Source organism: Chlorocebus sabaeus, chromosome 8, assembly GCF_047675955.1.
Source record: "Chlorocebus sabaeus isolate Y175 chromosome 8, mChlSab1.0.hap1, whole genome shotgun sequence".
Taxonomy (NCBI): domain Eukaryota; kingdom Metazoa; phylum Chordata; class Mammalia; order Primates; family Cercopithecidae; genus Chlorocebus; species Chlorocebus sabaeus.
The window spans coordinates 50,218,044-50,239,062 of NC_132911.1; positions in this window are offsets into that span (position 1 = coordinate 50,218,044).

Here is a 21,019-nt window from a genome sequence, read left to right on the forward strand (position 1 = left end):
TGAGAGGAATACACACATCACAAAGCAGTTGCTCAGAAAGCTTACCTCCAGTTTTCAACAGAAGACGTTTCCTTGCTCACCAAATGCTTTCGGGCGCCACTTACTATCCCTTCGCAGATTTCTCAAAGATAGAGTTTCCAAACTGGGCAATGTAGAGTAAGCTGTATCTCTGTGAAATGAATGCACATATCAGAGAACAGCTTCTTGGAACACTTCTTTCTGGGTTTTCTTTGAGGATATTTCACTTTTCGCCATAATCTTCAATGCACTCCGAAATATCACTTTTTGGTTTTATAGGAACAGTGTTCAAACACTGCCTTATGAGAAAAGAGGGGTAACTCTCTGAGTGGAATGCACACATCACAAATCTGTTTCTCAGAAAGCTTCTCTCCAGTTTTTATCTGAAGATTTTTCCATTTTCCCAGAGTCGTGAATGTGCTCCCAAATGTTCCTTCGGGGAACCGTCCATGACAGAATAACCAAGCTGCATAATGTTAAGAAAGATTTATCTATGTGAGATGAAGAAACACAGCAAAAAGTAGATTCACAGAAAGCTTCTTTCCAGTTTTCATTTGAAAATATTTCCTTTTTCACCATAGTCCTGAATATGCTCCCAAATGTCTCTTCGCGGATCCTTCCATGGCAGTATTTCCACGCTTCGTATTGTAAAGGAAGCTTTATCTATGTGAGATGAATACATATATCATAGAGCAGTTTCACAGAATGCTTCTTTCCTGATTTTATCTGAGGCTATTTCCCTTTTCACAATAAGCATCAATATGCTCCCGGATATCCCTTGGTAAATTTTTCCCCAAAGTATGAGAAGATGCTGTATGAGAAGAGAGGAATAACACTGTAAGTGGAATGTACACATCACAAAGCAGTTCCTCGGAAAGCTTCTTTCCAGTTTCTAGCTGAACATATTTAATTTTTCACTGAAAATCCCTTCACACGCTAAACATAAGCAGTGTTAGAATACTGCTCAATGAAAATGGAAGCTTAATTCTGTGATTGGAATTCACACAACACAGCATTTTCACAGAAAGATTCCTTCTGGTTTTTATCTGAAGTTATTTCCGTTTTCACCATAGTCCTGAATATGCTCCCAAATGCCCTTCACTGATACATCCATGACAGCGTTTCCAAGTTGCATAATGTAAAGGAAGATTTATCTACTTGAGATGAATAAACAAAGCAAAAAGCAGATTCACAGAAAGCTTCTTTCCAGTTATCTGAAGATATTTCCTTTTTCTCCATAGTCCTGAATGTGCTATCAAATGTCCCTTCACAGATCCATCCATGAGGGAGTTTCCAAACTGTGTAATGTAAAGAAAGCTTTAGCTATGTGACATGAATACACATATCACCAGGAAGTTTCACAGAAAGTTTTTTTCTAGTTTCTGTCTGAGGCTATTTCTCTTTTCACTATAGGCATCAACATGCTCCCGAATATCACTTGTACCTTTTTCTCCAAAGAGGTTTCCCGATGCTGTATGAGAACAGAGGTATAACACTGTGAGTCGAATGCACACGTCACAAAGTAGTTCCTTGGAAAGCTTCTCCCCAGTTTTGGTGTGAACATATTTCCTTTTTCACCATAAGCCTCAAAGCGCTCCTGAATATCCCTTCACATGCTAAACATAAACAGGGTTAGAAAACTGCTCAATGGAAAGAGAGGCCTAAGTGAGTGAGAGGAATTAAAATGACACAGAACAATTTCACAGAAAGCTTCCTTCTGGATTTTACCTGAGGATATTTCTTTCTTCATATTCTAAGGAGCATTCCCAAATGTCCTTCCTCAGATTCCAGAAAAGCAGAGATTTCAAACTGCTCAATCCAAAGAATGGTTTAACTCTATGAGACGAAACACACATCACAAAGCAGTTGCTCACAAAGCATTGTGTCCAGTTTTCATCGAAAGATGTTTCCTTGCTCATCACAAGCCACCAGGCGCCACTTAATATCCCTTCACAGATTCCTAAAAGACAGAGTTTCCAAATTGGGCAAGGTAGAGTAAGCTTTAACTCTGTGAAATGAATGCATATATCAGAAAGCAGTTTCTTGGAACACTTCTTTCTGGGTTTTATCTGAGGATATTTCACTTTTCGCCATAGTCTTCAATGTGTTCCTAAATATCATTTTTTCAGTTTTAGAGGAACAGTGTTCCAATACTGCCTTATGAGAAAAGAGGTATAACTCCCTGAGTGGAATGCACACATCACAAAGCAGTTTCTCAGAAAGCTTCTTTTTAGTTTTTATCTGAAGATATTTCCTATTTCATCATAGACCTGAATGTGCACCCAAATGTCCCTTCCCGAATCCTTCCATGATGGAGTTTCAAAATTGCATAGTAGAAATAAAGTTTTATCTAGGAGAGATGAATAAATATATTTAATACAAAGCAGTTTCACAGAAAGTTTCTTTCCAGTTTTTGTCTGAGGATATTTTCTTTTTCACCATAGCCATCCATACACTCACAAATGTCCCTTGGTTGTTTTTGGTCCAAAAGGAATTCCTCAATCCTCTATGAGTAGAAAGGTATAATTCTGTGAGTGGAATGCTCAAGTCAAAAAGAGGCTCCTCGGAAAGCTTGTCTCCAGTTTCTATCTGAAGATGTTTCCTTTTTCACTGGAAGCCTCGTAGCGCTCCCGAATATCCCTTCGCAGACTAAACAAAAACAGTGTTAGAATACTGCTCAATGGAAAGAGAAGCTTAACTGTGTGAGTGGAAATTATCGTGACACAGAGCAGTTTCACAGAAAGATTCCCTCTCATTTCTATCTGAGGTTATTTCTTTTTCAGGGTATTCTAAAGAGCATTTACAAATGTCCTTTCTCAGATTCCACAGAAACAGTGATTTCAAACTGCTCAATCCAAAGAATGATTTAACTCTATAAGATGAACACAAACATCACAAAAGAGTTGCTCAGAAAGCTTCTCTGTAATTTTCAATGGAATACGTTTCCATGCTCGCCACAGGCCTCCAGTTGCCACTTTATATTCCTTCGCAGAATCCTCAAAGACACACTTTCAAACTGGGAAATGTAGAGAAAGCTTTAACTCTCTGAAATGAATGCACATGTCAAAGAGCAGTAGCTTAGAATGCTTCTTTCTGGGTTTTATTGGACGATGTTTCACTTTTTGCCATAGTCTTCAATGTGCTCCAAATATCACTTTTTTAGTTTTACAGGAACAGTATCCAAACAGTGCCTTATGACAAGAAAGGTATAACTCCTGAGTGGAATTCACACACCACCAAGCAGTTTCTCAAATAGTTTCTCTCCAGTTTCTATCTGACGATATTTCCTTTTTCACCATAGGCCCAAATGTGATCCCGAATATCCCTTTGCAGATCCATCCATGACAGAGTTTCCAAGCTGCATAATGTAAAGAAAGCTTTATCTATGTGAGGTGAATAAACATAGCAAAAAGCAGATTCACAGAAAGATTCTTTCCGGTTTTTGTCTGAGGCTATTTCCCTTTTCACCATAGGCCTCAATATGCTCCCGGTTATCCCTTGGTACCTTTTTCTCCCAAAGAGTTTCCCCGATGCTGTATGAGAAGAGAGTTATAACACTGTGAGTGGAATGCACACATCACAAAGCAGTTCCTCGGAAAGCATCGCTCCAGCTTTGGTCAGAACATATTACCTTTTTCACCGTAAGTCTCAAAGTGCTCCCGCATATCCCTTCACATGCTAAACATGAACAGAGTTAGAAAACTGCTCAATGAAAACGAGGCTTAACTGATTGAAAGGAATTAAGAAGACACAGAACAGTTTCACTGAAAGCTTCCTTCTCGATTTTACTTGAGAATATTTCTTTCACCATGTTCTAAGGAGCATTCCCAAATGTCCTTCCTCAGATTCCACAAAACAGTGATTTCAAACTCCTCAATTCAAACAATAGTTTAACTCTTAGAGATGAATACACACATCGCAAAGCAGTTGCTCATAAAGCTTCTCTCCAGTTTTCACTGGAAGACCTTTTCTTGCTCACCACAAGCCTCCAGGTGCCACTTAATATGCCTTCACAGATCCCTCAAAGACAGAGTTTCCAAACTAGGCAACGTAGAGTAAGTTTTAACTATGTGAAATGAATGCACATATCAGAGAACAGTTTCTTGGAACACTTCCTTCTGGATTTTATTAGAGGATATTTCACACTTTGCGATAGTCTTCAATGCGCTCTGAAATATCACTTTTTCGGTTTTACAGGAAGAGTGTTCAAACACTGCATTATGGGAATAGAGGTAAACCTCCCTAAGTGGAATGCACACATCACAAAGTGGTTTCTCAGAAAACTTCTCTCTAGTTTTTATCTGAAGATATTTCCTTTTTCACCATAGGCATGAATGTGTTCCCAAATGTCCCTTCGTGAATCCATCCATGACAGCATTTCAAAACTGCATAATAGAAAGAAAGTTCATCTATGTGAGATGAATAAACATATCTATCACAAAGCAGTTTCACAGAAAGCTTCTTTTCAGTTTTTGTCTGAGGATATTTTCTGTTTCACCATAGCCATCCATATATTCCTGAATGTCCCCTGGTAGTTTTTTCTCCAAAAGGGATTCCCCAATCCTTTATGAAAAGAAAAGTATAACTCTGTGAGTGGAATGCAGACACCACAAATCAGCTCCTCAGAAAGCTTCTCTCCAGTTTCTATCTGAAGATATTCCCTTTTTCACTGTAAGCCTCAAAGCACTCCCAAATATCCCTTCACAGTTAAACAATAACAGTATTAGAATACTGCTCAATGAAAAGAGAAGCTTAAATGTGTGAGTGGAATTCACAAGACATGGAGAAGTTTCACAGAAAGATTCCTTCTGGTTTTTCACAGATCGTATTCCTTTTTCAACATATTCTTAAGAGTGTACCAAAATGTCCTTTCTCAGGTTCCACAGAAAGAGTGATTTCAAACTCCTCAATCCAAAGAATGATTTACCTCTATGAGATGAAAACACATATCACAGGCAGTTGCTTAGAAAGTTTCACTACAGTTTTCAATGGAAGGCATTTCCTTGCTCGTCACAGGCGTCCAGTCCCCACTTAATATCCCTTTGCAGAATCCTCAAAGATAGACTTTCCATATTGTGAAATGTAGAATAAGCTTCAGCTCTCTGAAATGAATGCACATATCAGGGAACAGTTTCTTGGAACGCTTTTTTGTGGGTTTTATTTCAGGATATTCCACTTTTCGCCATAGTCATCCATGCACTCCGAAATATTACTATTTTGGTTTTACAGAAACAGTGGTCAAACACCGCCTGATGAGAAAAGAGGTATAACTCCCTGAGTGGAATGTACACATCACAAAGCAGCTTCTCAGAAAGCTTCTATCCAGTTTTTATCTGAAGACATCTTCTTTTCCACCGTAGGCCTGAATGTGCTCCCGAATGTCCCTTCACGGATACGTCCATGACAGATTTTCCAAGCTGTGCAATAGAAAGAAATTTTTGTCTAAGTGAGATGAATACACATATCACAGAGCAATTTCACCGAAATTTTTTTCCCAGTTTTTGTCTGAGGTTATTTCCCTTTTCACCATAGGCGTCTATATGCTCCCGAATATCCCTTGGTACCTTTATCTGCAAAGGGTTTCCCCGATGCTGTATGGAAAGATATGTATAACACTGTGAGTACAATGCGCACATCACAAAACCGTTCCATGGAAAGTTTCTCTCCAGTTCCTATCTGAACATATATCTTTTTTCCTCAAGAGCCTCAAAGTACTCCCGAATATTGCTTTCTATGCTAACCATAAACAGTGTTAGAAAACTGCTCAATGAAAAGAGAAGCTTAACTGAGTGAGAGGAATTTACATGACACAGAGCAGTTTCACAGAAAGCTTCCTTCTGGCTTTCATCTGAGGATATTTCTTTCTCCACATTCTAAAGAGCATTCCCAAATGTCCTTCCTCAGATTCCACCCAAATGGTGATTTCAAGCTGCTCAATCCAAAGAATGGTTTAATTCTATGAGATGAACACACCCATCACAAAGCAGTTGCTCAGAAACTTTCTCTCCAGTTTTCTTTGGAAGATATTTCCTTGCTCACCACAGGCCTTCGGGTGCCACTTAATATCCCGTCATAGATTCCTCAAAGACAGAGTTTCCAAAGTGGGCAACGTAGCGTAAACTTTAACTCTGTGAAAAAAATGTACATAACAGAGAGCAGTTTCCTGGAACTCTTCTTTCTAGGTTTTACTTGAGGATATTTCACTTTTCACCATAGTCTCCATGGCACTCCAAAATATCACTTTTTGGGTTTTACAGGAACAGTGTTCAAACACTGCCTTATGAGAAAAGATGTTTAAGGCCCTGAGTGCAATGCACACATCACAAAGCAGTTTCACACAAAGATTGTCTCCAGTTTGCATCTGAAGATATTTCCTTTTTCACCATAGGCCTGAATGTGCTCCCGTATGTCCCTTTGCTAATCCTTCCATGATGGCGTTTCAAAACTGCATAATAGAAAGAAACTTTTCTAGATGTGAGATGAATAAACATATCTATCACAAAGCAGATTCACAGAAAGCTTATTTCTAGTTTTTGTCTGAGGATATTTCCTTTTTTACCATAGCAGTCCATATACTCCCGAATGTCCCTTGGTACCTTTTTCTCCAAAGGGATTCCCCAATCCTCTATGAGAAGAAAGCTATAACTCTGTGAGCAGAATGCACACGTCACAAAGTAGCTCCTCAGAAAGCTTCTCTCCAGTTTCTATCTGAAGATATTTACTTTTTCACCGTAGGCCTCAAAGCGCTCCCGAATATCCCTTTGTAGACTAATCAAAAACAGTGTTAGAATTCTGCTCAATGAAAAGAGAAGCTTTACTGGGTGAGCGGAATTTACCTGACACAGAACAGTTTCACAGAAAGCTTCCAACCGGTTTCTATTTGAGGTTATTTCTTTTTCAGGATATTCTAAAGAGCATTCCCAAATGTCCTTTCTCAGGTTCCACAGAAACAGTGATTTCAAACTGCTCAATCCAAAGAATGATTTAATTATATGAGATGAATACAAACATCACAAAAGAGTTGCTCAGAAATCGTCTCTGCAATTTTCAGCCTAAGACATTTCCTTACTTGCCACAGACCTCCTTTTGCCACTTAATATCCCTTTGCAGAATCCTCAAAGACAGACTTTCCAAACTGCAAAATGTAGAGAAAGCTTTAACTCTGTGAAATGAAAGGACATGTCAGAGAGCAGTTTCCTGGAATATTTCCTTCTGGGTTTTATTGGACGACATTTCACTTCTCCCCATAGTCTTCAATGTGCTCCAAATATCACTTTTGTAATTTTACAGGAACAGTGTTGAAACAGAGCCTTATGAGAAAAAAGGTATAACTCCCTGAGTGGAATGCACACATCACAAAGCAGATTCACAGAGAGCTTCTTTCCAGCTTTTATCTGAAGATATTTCCTTTTTCACCATAGTCCTGAATGTGCTCCCAAATGTTCCTTCGTGGATCCGTCCATGACAGAGTTTCCAAGCTGCTTAATGTAAAGAAAGCTTGATCTATGTGAGATGAATACACATAGCACAGAGCAGTTTCATAGAATTCTTCTTTCCAGTTTTTGTCTGAATCTATTTCCGTTTTCACTTTAAGCATCAAAATGCTCCTGAATATCACTTGGTATTTTTTCTCCAAAAGGATTTCCCCAATGTTGTATGAGAAGAGAGGTATAACACGGTGAGCGCAATGCATACGTCACAAAGCAGTTCCTCGAAAAGCTTCTCTCCAGTTTCTGTCTGAACATATTTCCTATTTCACTGAAAGCCTCAACGCACTCCTGAATATCCCTTCACATGCTAAATACAAAGAGGTTTAGAAAACTGCTCCATGAAAAGAGAGGCTTAACTGAGTGAGGGAAATTAAGATGACACAGAGCAATTTCATAGAAAGTTCCTTCTGGATTTAAACTGAGGATATTTCTTTCTCCATATTCTAAGGAGCGTTCCCAAATGTCCTTCCTCAGATTCCACAAAAACAGTGATTTCAAAGTGCTCAATCCAAAGAATGGTTTAACTCTATGAGACGAATACACACATCACAAAGCAGTTGCTCAGAAAGCTTCTCTCCAGTTTTCATCAGAAGACGTTTCCTTACTCACCACAATCCTTGGGGTATAACTTAATATCCCTTCACAGATTCCTCAAAGACAGAGTTGCCAAACTGGGAATGTAGAGTAAGCTTTACCTTTCTGAAATGAATGCACATATCAGAGAGCAGTCTCTTGGAACGCTTCTTTCTGGGTTTTATTTGAGGATATTTCACTTTTTGCCATAGTCTTTAAAGCACTCCGAAATATCACTTTTTCATCTTACGAGAACAGAGTTCAAACACTGTCTTATGAGAAAAGAGGTATAACTCCCTGAGTGGAATGCACACATCACAAAGCAGTTTCTCGAAATGCTTCTCTCCAGTTTCTACCTGAACATATTTCCCTTTTCACCATAATCCTAAAAGCGTTCCCAAATATCCCTTCGCACCCTAAACATGAACAGTGTTAGAAAACTGCTCAATGAAAAGAGAAGCTTAACTGAGTGAGAGGAATTCACAAGACACATAGTAGTTTCACAGAAATCTTCCTTCTGGTTTTTATCTGAAGATATTAATAGCAAAAAGCAGATTCACAGAAAGCTTCTTTCCAGTTTTTATCTGCAGATATTTCCTTTTTCACCATAGTCTTGAATGTGCTCCCAAATGTCCCTTTGTGGATCTGTCCATGACAGAGTTTTGAAGCTGCGTAATGTAAAGAAAGCTTGATCTATGTGAGATGAATACACATAGCACAGAGCAGTTTAACAGAAAGCTTCTATACAGTTTCTGTCTGAGGCTATTTTCATTTTCACCATAGGCGTTAATATGCCCCTGAATATCTCTTGGTACCTTTTTCTCCAAAAGGGTTTCCCTGATGCTGTATGAGAAGAAAGGTATAACACTGTGAGTGTAATGCACACGTCACAAAGCAGTTCCTCGGAATGCTTCTCTCCAGGTTCTATCTGAACGTATTTCGTTTTTCTCCGTAAGCCTCAAAGCCCTCCCGAATATCTCTTCACACGCTAAAAATAAACACTGTTAGAAAATTGTTCAATGAAAAGGAAGTTTAACTGAGCAAGCAGAATTCACACGACACATAGTAGTTTCATAGAAAGCTTTCTTCTCTTGTTTATCTGATTATATTTCTTTCTCCATATTCTAAAGAGCGTTCCCAAATCTCCTTCCTCAGATTCCACAGAAACAGTGATACCAAACTGCTCAATTCAAGGTATGATTTAACTCTATGAGATAAATACATCACAAAGCAGTTGCTCAGAAAGCTGACTTCCAGTTTTCAACGGAAGACATTTCCTTGCTCACCAAATGCCTCCGGGTGCCACTAACTATCCGATCGCAGATTCCTCAAAAATAGAGTTTCCAAACTGGGCAATGTAGAGTAAGTTTTATCTCTGTGAAATTAATGCACATATCAAAGAGCAGTTTCTTATAACGCTTCTTTCTGGGTTTTATTTGAGGATATTTCACTTTTTGCCATAGTCTTCCACGTGCTCCGAAATATCACTTTTTCCGTTTTACAGGATCAGTGTTCAAACACTACCTTATGAGGAAAGAGGTAGAACTCCCTGAGTGGAATGCACACATCACAAAGTAGTTTCCCAGAAAACTTCTCTCCAGTTTTTATCTGAAGATATTTCCATTTTCACCATAATCCTGAATGTGCTCCCGAATGTCCCTTTGGGGATCGGCCAATGGAAGAGTTACCAAGCTGTGTAATGTAAAGAAAGCTTTATCTATGTGAGATGAATAAACATAGCAAAAAGCAGATTCACAGAAAGCTTCTTTCAAGTTTACACCTGAAAGAATTTCCTTTTTCACGATAGTCCTGAATGTTCTCCCGAATGTCCTTTCGCGGATCCTTCCATGACAGAGTTTCCAAGCTGCGTACTGTAAAGGAAGCTTTATCTATGTGAGATTAATACATATATCACAGAGCAGTTTCACAGAAGGATTCTTTCCTGTTTTTGTTTGAGGCTATTTCCCTTTTCACAATAGACATCAATATGATCCCGGATATCCCTTGGTAAATTTTTCCCCAAAGGGGTTTCCCTGATGCCGTATGAGAAGAGAGGTATAGCACTGTAAGTGGAATGCAAATGTAACAAAGCAGTTCCCCGGAAAACTTCTCTTCAGTTTCTATCTGAACATGTTTCCCTTTTCACTGTAAGCCTCAAAGTGCACCTGAAAATCCCTTCACATGCTAAACATAAACGGTGTTAGAATACTGCTCAATGAAAATAGAAGCTTAACAGTGTGAGTGGAATTCACACAACACAGAGCAGTTTCACAGAAAGCTTCATTCTAGTTTTTATCTGAAGATATTTCTCTTTTCATCATAGTAATGAATGTGCTCCCAAATGCTCTTCTCAGATCCGTCCATGACAGAGTTTCCAAGCTGTGTAATGTAAAAGAAGCTTTGTCTACGTGAGATGAATAAATATAGCAAAAAACAGATTCACAGAAAGCTTCTTTCCAGTTTTAATCTGAAGATATTTCCTTTTTCACCATAGTCCTGAATGTACTCCCAAATGTCCCTTCCCGAGTCTGTCCGTGACAAAGTTCCAAGCTTCATAATGTAAAGAAAGCTTTAACTATGTGACATGAATACACATATCACCAAATAATTTCACAGAAAATTTCTTTCCAGTTTTTGCCTGAGGCTATTTCCCTTTTCACCATAGGCATCAATATTCTCCTCAATATCCCTTCGTACCTATTTCTCCAAAAGGGTTTCCCTGATGCTGTATGAGAAGAGAGCTAAACACTGTGAGTGGAATGCACACGTCAAAAAGCAGATCCTCGGAAAGCTTCTCTCCAGTTTTGGTCTGAACATATTTCCTTTTTCACCTTAAGCCTCAAAGCACTCCCAAATATCCCTTCACACGCTAAACATAAACAGGGTTAGAAAACTGCTCAATGGAAAGAGAGGCTTAAGTGAATGAGGGGAGTTAAGATGACACAGAGCAGTTTCACAGAAAGCTTCCTTCTGGATTTTACCTGAGGATATTTCTTTCTCCATATTCTAAGGAGCGTTCCCAAATGTCCTTCCTCAGATTCCACAAAAAGATTCCACAATCCAAAGAATGGTTTAACTCTATGAGATGAATGCACACATCACAAAGTAGTTGTTCAGAAAGCTTCTCTCCAGTTTTCATCAGAAGACGTTTTCTTGCTCACCACAAGCCTCCGGGCACCACTTAATATCCCTTCACAGATTCCTCAAAGAGAGTGTTTCCAAAGTGGGCAACGTAGAGTAAGCTTTAACTCTGTGAAGTCAATGCACATATCAGAAAGCAGTTTCGTGGAATGCTTCTCTCTGGGTTTTATTTCAGGATATTTCACTTTTCGAAACAGTCTTCAATGTGCTCCAAAATATCACTTTTTCGGTGTTACAGGAACATTGTTCAAACACTGCCTTATGAGAAAAGAGATCTAACTCCCTGAGTGGAATGCACACATCACAAAGCACAGAAAGCTTCTCTCCAGTTTTTATCTGATGATATTTCCTTTTTCACCATAGGCCCGAATGTGATCCTGAATATCCCTTCGTGATTCCATCCATGACGGAGTTTCCAAGCTATGTAATGTAAAGACAGCTTTATCTATGTGAGATGAGTAAACATAGCAAAAAGCAGATTCACAGAAAGCTTCTTTCCAGTTTTTATATGAAGATATTTCCTTTTTCACCATTGTCTTGCATTTGCTGCTGAATGTCCCTTCGTGGATCCCTGCATGACAGAGATTAAAACTGCATAATGTAAAGAAAGCTTTATCTGTGTGAGATGAACACACATAGCACAGAGCAGTTTCACAGAAAGCTTCTTTCCAGTTTCTGTCTGAGGCTATTTCCCTTTTCACCATAGGCATTAATGTGCCCCTGAATATCTCTTGGTACCTTTTTCTCCAAATGAGTTTCCCTGATGCTTTATGAGAAGAGAGTTATAACACTGTGAGTGGAATGCCCAAGTCACAAAGCCGTTCCTCAGATAGCTTCTCTACAGTTTCTATCAGAGCATGTTTCTTTTTTCACCATAAGCCTCAAAGCGCACCTGAAAATCTCTTCGCACATTAAACATAAACAGTGTTAGAAAATTGCTCAATGAAAAGAGAAGCTTAACTGAGCGAGAGTTATTCACATGACACATAGTAGTTTCACAGAAAGCTTCCTTCTTTTTTTCTTATCTTAGAGTATTTCTTTCTCCATATTCTAAAGAGTGTTCCCAAATGCCCTTCCTCAGATTTCACAGAAAGAGTGATTTCAAACTGCTCAATTGAAAGTATGATTTAATTCTATGAGATGAATACACACATCACAAAGCAGTTGCTCAGAAAGATTCTCTCCAGTTTTCAAACAAAGACATTTCCTTTCTCGCCATAGGCCTCCAGTCGCCACTTAATATCCCATCGCAGAATTCTCAAAGACAGATTTTCTGAACTGGGAAATGTAGAGTAAGCCTTAACTGTGTGAAATGAATGTACATGACAGAGAGCAGTTTCTTGGAATGTTTCTTTCTGGGTTTTATTGGACGGCATTTCACTTTTTGCCATAGTCTTCAATGTGTTCCAAATATCACTTTTTAAGTTGTACAGGAACAGTGTTCAAACTGTACCTTATGAGAAGAAAGGTGTAACTCCCTGAGTGAAATGCACACATCACCAAGCAGTTTCTCAGAAAGCTTCTCTTCAGTTTTTATCTGAAGATATTCCCTTTTTCTCCATAGTCCTGAATGTGATCCCGAATATCCCTTCACAGATCCTTCCATGACCGAGTTTGAAAGCTGTGGAATGTAAAGAAAGCTTTATCTGTGTGAGATGAATAAACATAGCAAAAAGCAGATTCACAGAAAGCCAGTTTTTATCTGAATGTATTTCATTTTTCACCATAGTCCTGAATGTGCTCCCAAATGTCCCGTCATGGATCCGTCCATGACAGTGTTTCCAAGCTGCATAATGTAAAGAAAACTTTATCTTTGTGAGATAAGTACACATATCACAGAGCAATTTCATACAAAGTTTCTTTCCAGTTTTTGTCTGAGGCTATTTCCCTTTTCACCATAGGCATCAACATGCTCCCAAATATCACTTGCTACCTTTTTCTCCAAAACGGTTTCCCCAATGCTGTATGAGAAGAGAGATATAACACTGTGAGCGAAATGCACATGCCACAAAGTAGTTTTTAGGAAAACTTCTCTCCAGTTTTGGTCTGAACATATTTCTTTTTTCATCATAAGCCTCAAAGCACTACCGAATCTCCCTTCACACGCTAAACATAAACAGGGTTAGAAAACTGCTCAATGAAAAAGGAAGCTCAACTGAGCGGGGGGAATTCACACCACGCATAGCAGTTTCGCAGAAAGCTTCCTTCTGGTTTTTATCTGAGGATATTTCTTTCTCCATATTCTAAAGAGCATTCCCAAATGTCCTTCCTCAGATTCCACAGAAACAGTAATTTCAAACTGCTCTATCCCAAGAATGATTTAAGTCTATGAGATGAATACACAAGTTACAAAGCAGTTGCTCAGAAAACTTCTTCCCAGTTTTCAATGGAAGACATTCCTTGCTCACCACAGGCCTCCAGGCACCACTAAATATCCCTTCACGGATTCCTCAAAAACAGAGTTTCCAAACTGGGTAATGTAGAGCAAGCTTTAACTCTGTGAACTGAATGCACATATCAGAGAGCAGTTTCTAGGAACGCTTCTTTCTTGTTTTTATTTGAGGATAGTTAAATTTTCGTCATAGTCTTCAATGCACTCCAATATATCACTTTTTCAGTTTCACAGGAACAGTGTTGAAACACCGCCTTATGCGAATAGAGGTAAAACTCTCTGAGTGGAATATAAATATCACAAAGCTGTTTTTCAAAAAGCTTCTCTCCTGTTCTTATCTGAAGACATTTTCCTTTTCCACCATTGGCCTGAATGTGCACCCGAATGTCCCTGCGCGGAACCATCCATGATGGAGTCTCCAAGCTGTGTAATGTAAATAAATCTTTATCTTTGTGAGATGAATAAACATAGCAAAAAACAGATATACAGAAAGATTCTTTCCTGTTTTTATCTGAACATATTTCCTTTTTCACCATATGCCTGAATGTGCTCCTGAATATCCCTTCATGGATCTGTCCATGACGAGGTTTCCAAACTGCATAATATAAAGAAAGTTTTTTCTATGCGAGATGAATAAACATATCTATCACAAAGCAGTTTCACAGAAAGCTTGTTTCCAATTTTTGTCTGAGGATATTTCCTTTTTCACCTTAGCCAACTGTATACTCCCGAATGTCCTTTGGTAGCTTTTTCTGCAAAAGGGATTCCGCAGTCCTCTATGAGAAGAAAGGTATAACTCTGTGAGTGGAATGGAAATGTCACAAAGCAGATACTTGGAAGGCTTCTCTACAGTTTCTATCTGAAGGTATTGCTGTTTTCACCATAAGCCTCAAAGGAATATTCCTTCGCAGACTAAACAATAGTAGTATTAGAATAATGCTCAATAAAAAGAAAAGATTAACTATGCGAGTGGAATTCACACGAAACAGAACTGTTTTAAAGAAAGATTTCTTCTGGATTTTATCTGAAGGTATTAATTTTTCAGCATATTCTAAAGAGTGTTCCCAAATGTCCTTTCTCAGGTTCCACAGAAACAGTGATTTCAAACTGCTCAATACAAAGAATGATGTAACTTTATGAGATGAATAAACACATCACAAAACAGTTGCTCAGAAAGCTTCTCTTCAGTTTTCAATGGAAGACATTTCCTTGCTCGGTCATGGGCCTCTGGTCTCCACTTAATAGCCCTTCACAGAATCCTCAAAGACAGACTTTCCAAACAGGGAAATGTAGAGTAAACTCTCTGAAATGAATGCACATATCAGAGAGCAGTTTCTTGGAACACTTCTTTCTGGGTTTTATTTGAGGATATTTTACTTTTTGCCATAGTAGTAATGCGCTCCAAAATATCATTTTGTCAGGTTTTCAGGATCAGTGTCCAAAACCACCTTATGAGAAAAGAGGTATAACTCCCTGAGTGTAATGCATACATCACAAAGCAGTTTATCAGAATGCTTCTATCCAGTTTTTATCTGAAGATATCTCCTTTTTCAACATAGGCCTGTATGTGCTCCTGAATGTCCCTTCGCAGATTCTTCCATGACGGAGTTTCCAAACTGTGTAATATAAGGAAAGTTTTATCAATGTGAGTTGAATAAATATAGCAAAAAGCAGATTCACAGAAAGCTTCTTTCCAGTTTTTATGTGAAGATATTTCATTTTTCACTATAGTCCTGAATGTGTTCCTGAATGTCCCTTCGTGGATCCGTCCATGAGAGAGTTTCCAAGCTGCATAATGTAATGAAAGTTTTAGCTATGTGAGATGAATACATATATCACGTAGCAGTTTCATATAAAGCTTCTTTCCAGTTTTTGTCTGAGGCTATTTCCCTTTTCACCATAGGCATCAACATGCTCTGAATACCACTTGGTACCTTTTTCTCCAAAGGGGTTTCACCAATGCTGTATGAGAAGAGCGGAATAACACAGTGAGTGGAATGCACACATCACAAAGCAGTTCCTCGGAAAGCATCGCTCCAGCTTTGGTCTGAACATATTTCCTTTTTCACCATAAGCCTCAAAGTGCTCCCGAATATCCCTTCACATGCTAAACATAAACAGGGTTAGAAAACTGCTCAATGGAAAGAGAAGCTTAAGTGAGTGAGAGCAATTAAGATGACACAGAGCAGTTTCACAGAAAGCTTCTTTCTGGATTTTACCTGAGGATATTTCTCTCTATATATTCCAAGCATTATTCCAAATGTCCTTCCTCAGATTCCACAAAAACAGTGATTTCAAACTGCTCAATTCAAAGAATGGTTTAACTCTATGAGACGAATACACACATCATAAAGCAGTTGCTCACAAAGCTTCTCTCCAGTTTTCATCGGAAGACGTTTCCTTGCTCATCACAAGCCTCTGGGTGCCACTTAATATCCCTTCACAGATTCCTCAAAGACAGAGTTTCCAAACCGGGTAAAATAGAGTAAACTTTAACTCTGTGAAATGAATGCATATATCAGAGAACAGTTCCTTGAAACGCTTCTTTCTGATTTTTATTTGTGGATATTTCACTTTTCACCACAGTCTTCAATGCGCTCCCAAATATTACTTTTTCGGTTTTACAGGAACAGTGTTCAAACAATGCCTTATGCACACGTCACAAAGCAGTTTCTCAGAAGGCTTCTCTCCAGTCTTTATCTGAATATATTTCCTATTGCATCATAGACCTGAATGTGCTCCCGAATGTCCCTTCGCGAATCCGTCCATGAGGGAGATTTAAAACTGCATAATAGAAATAAAGTTTTATCTAGGTGAGATTAATAAACATGTCTATCACAAGGCAGTTTCACAGAAAGCTTCTTTCTAGTTTTTGTCTGAGGATATTTCCTTTTTCACCATAGCTGTCCGTATACTCCCGAATGGCCCGTGGTAGCTTTTTCTCCAAAAGGGATTCCCCAATCCTCTATGAGAACAAAGGTATAATTCTGTGAGTGGAATGCACACATCACAAAGCAGCTCCTTGGAAAGCTTCTCTCCAGTTTCTATCTGAAGATATTTCTTTTTTCACCATAAGCCTCAAAGTGCTCCCGAATATTCAGTAGACAGACTAAACAAAAACAATGTTAGAATACTGCTCAATGAAAAGAGAAGCTTAACTGTGTGAGTGGAATTCACACGACCCAGGGCAGTTTCACAGAAAGCTTCCTTTTGGTTTCTATCTGAGGTTATTTCTCTTTTCAGGATATTCTAAGGAGTGTTCCCAAATGTCCTTTCTCAGGTTCCACAGAAACAGTGATTTCAAACTGCTCAATCCAAAGAATGATTTAACTCTATGAGATGAATACACACATCACAAAGCAATTGCTCAGAAAGCTTCTCTCCAGTTTTCAAGGTAAGACATTTCCTTGCTCATCACAGGCCTCCAGTTGGCACTTAATATCACATCACAGAATCCTCAAAGACAGACTTTCCAATCTGGGAAATGTAGAGTAAACTTTAACACTGTGCAATGAATGGACATGTCAGAGAGCAATTTCTTGGAATGCTTCTTTCTGAGTTTTATATGATGACATTTCACTTTTCAGCGTAGTCTTCAATGTGGTCCAAATATCATTTTTTTTAGTTTTACAGGAACAGAATTCAAACAGTGCCTTATGAGAAGAAAGTTATAACTCACCAAGTGGAAGGCACACATCACCAGCAGTTTCTCAGAAACCTGCTCTCCAGTTTTTATCTAACAATATTTCCTTTTTCACCATAATCCCGAATATGATCCCAAATATCCCTTCACCATTCCATCCACAACAGAGTTTCTAAGCTTCGCAATGTAAAGAAATCTTTATCTATGTGAGATGAGTAAACCTAGCAAAAAGCAGTTTCGCAGAAAACTTCTATCCAGTTTTATCTGAAGATATTTCCTTTTTTATCATAGCTCCTGAATATCTGTTCTCACGCTAAACATAAACAGGGTTAGAAAACTGCTCAATGAAAAAAGAGGCTTAACTGAGTGAGAGGATTTAAGACGACACAGAGCAGTTTCACAGAAAGCTTCCTTCTGGATTTTACCTGAGGATATTTCTTTCTCCATATTCTAAGGAGGGTACCCAAATGTCATTGCTCAGATTCCAAAAAACAATCATTTCAAACTGTTCAATCCAAAGAATGGTTGAAATCTATGAGATGAATACACACATCACAAAGCAGTTGCTCAGAAAACTTCTCTCCAGTTTTCATCGGAAGACGTTCCCTTGCTCACCATAATCCTCAAAACCACTTAATATCCCTTCACAGATTCCTCAAAGACAGAGTTTCCAAACTTGGCAACTTAGAGTAAGCTTTAACTGAAATGAATGCACATATCAGGGAGCAGTTTCTTGAAACGCTTTTCTCTGTGTTTCTTTTTGAGGATATTTCACTTTTTGCCACAGTCTTCAATGCACTCTGAAATATCACTTTTTCGGTTTTACAGGAACAGTTTTCAAACACTGCCTTATGAGAAAAGAGGTATAACTCCCTGAGTGGAATGCACACGTCCCAAAGCAGTTTGTCAGAAAGCTTCTCTCCAGTATTCATCTGAAGATATTTCCTATTTCACCATAGGCCTGAACGTGCTTTCGAATGTCCCTTCGTGAATCCGTTCATGATGGAGTTTCAAAATTGCATAATAGGAAGAAAGTTTTACCTATATGAGATGAATAAACATATCTAACAGAAAGCAGTTTCACATAAAGTTTCTTTCCAGTTTTTGTCTGAGGATATTTCCATTTTCAGCATAGCCATCCATGTACTCATGAATGTCCCCTGGTAGCTTTTTCTCCAAAAGGGATTCCAAAATCCTCTATGAGAAGAAAGATATAATTCTGTGAGTGCAATGCACACATAACAAAGCAGCTCCTCAGAAAGCTTCTCTCCAGTTTCTGTCTGAAGATATTTCCTTTTTCACAGTAAGCCTCAATGTGCTCCCGAGTATCCCTTCGCTAATTAAACTAAAACAGTGTTAGAATACTGCTCAATGAAAACAGAAGCTTAAATGTGCAAGTGGATTTCACATGACACAGTGCAGTTTCACAGAAAGCTTCCTTCTGGTTTTTATCGAATTGTATTTCTTTTTCAGCATATTCTTAAGAGCATTCCCAAATATCCTTTCTCAGGTTCCACAGAAAGTGATTTCAAACTACTCAATCCAAAGAATGATTTAACTCTATGAGATGAATACACACATCACAAATCAGTTGCTCAGAAAACTTCTCTCCAGTTTTCAACAGAAGACATTTCCTTGCTCGCCACAGGCCTCCAGTCACCACTTAATATCCCTTCGCAGAATCCTCAAAGACAGACATTCCTTACTACAAAATGTAGAATAAGCTGTAACTCTCTGAAATGAATGCACATGTCAGGGAGCAGTTTCTTGGAACACTTCTTTCTGGGTTTTGTTTCAGGATATTTCACTTTTTGCCATGATCATCCATGCACTCTGAAATATTACTTTTTCGGGTTTACAGGAACAGTGTTCAAACACTGCCTTATGAGAAAAGAGGTACAACTCGCTGAGTGGAATGCACAGCTCACAAAGCAGTTTCTCAGAAAGCTTCTATTCAGTTTTTATCTGATGATATTTCCATTTTCACCATAAGCCTGAATGTGAACTCAAATGTCCCTTTGTGGATCCACCCATGATGGTGTTTCCAGGCTGTGTGATGTAAGGAAAGCTTTATCTATGTGACGTAAATAAGCATAACAAAAACCAGATTCACAGAAATCTTCTTTCTAGTTTTATTCTGAAGATATTACATTTTTCACCATAGTCCTGAATGTGCTCCCAAATGTCCCTTCACGGATCCATCCATGACAGAGTTTTCAAGCTGCATAAAGTAAAGAATGCTTTATCTATGTGAGATGAATACACATATCATAGAGCAGTTTCACAGAAATTTATTTCCAGTTTTTATCTGACGCTATTTCCCTTTTCACCATAGCCGTCAATATACTCCCGAATATCCCTTGGTACCTTTTCCTCCAAAAGAGTTTCCCCGATGCTGTGTGAGAAGAGAGCTATAACACTGTGAGCACAATGCACACGTCACTAAGCAGTTCCACGGAAAGTTTCTCTCCAGTATCTATCTTGAACATATATCCTTTTTCCTCGTAAGCATCAAAGCACTCCCGAATATCGCTTTGCATGCTAAACATGAACAGTGTTAGAAAACTGCTCAATGAAAAGACAAGCTTAACTCAGTGAGAGGAATTCACACGACACATAGCAGTTTCACAAAAAGCTTACTTCTGGTTTTTATATGAGGATATTTCTTTCTCCATATTCTAAAAAGCGTTCCCAAATATCCTTCCTATGATTCCACAGAAACAGTGATTTCACACTGCTCCATCCAAAGAGTGATTTAACTCTATGAGGTGCATACAAACAACACAAAATAGTTGCTCAGAAAGCTTCTCTCCAATTTTCAATGGAAGACATTTCCTTGCTCACCACAGGCCTCCGGTTGCCACTTAATATCCCTTCCCAGAATCCTCAAAGACAGACTTCCCAATCTGAGAAATGTAGAGTAAACTTTAACTCTGTGAAATGAATGGAATGTCTGAGAGCAGTTTCTTGGAATGTTTCTTTCTGGGTTTTATTTAACGATATTTCACTTTTGGCCATAGTCTTCAATGTGCTCTGAATATCACCTTTCTAGTTTTACAGGATCAGTGTTCAACAGTGCCTTATTAGAAGCAAGGTATAACTCCCTGAGTGGAATGCACACATCACCAAGCAGTTTCTCAGAAAGCTTTTCTCCAGTTTTCATCGGAAGACGTTTCCTTGCTCACCACAGGCCTCCGGGTGCCACTTAATATCCCTTCCCTAATTCCTCAAAGACGGCGTTTCTAAACTGGGTAGTGTAGAGTTAGCTTTAACTCTGTGAAATGAATGCACATATCAGAGAGCAGTTACTTGATATGTTCTTTCTGGGTTTTATTTGAGGATATTTCACTTTTTGCCATAGTCTTCAATGGGCTTCGAGATTTCACCTTTTCGGTTTTACAGGAAGAGTGTTCAAACACTGCCTTATGAGAAAAAAAGTATAACTCCCTGAGTGGAATGCACACATCACAAAGCAGTTTCTCAGAAGGCTTCTCTCCGGTTTTTATTTGAATATATTTCCATTTTCACCATAGTACTGATTGTGCTCCCAAATGTTCCTTCGCGGATCCATCCATCACAGAGTTTCCAAACTGCATTATATAAAGAAAGGTTTATCTATGTGAGATGAATAAATATATCTATCACAACGCAGTTTCACAGAAAGCTTCTTTCCAGTTTTTGTTTGAGCATAATTCTTTTTTCACCATAGCTGTCCATGTACTCCCGAATGTCCCTCAGTAGCTTTTCCTCCAAAATTGATTC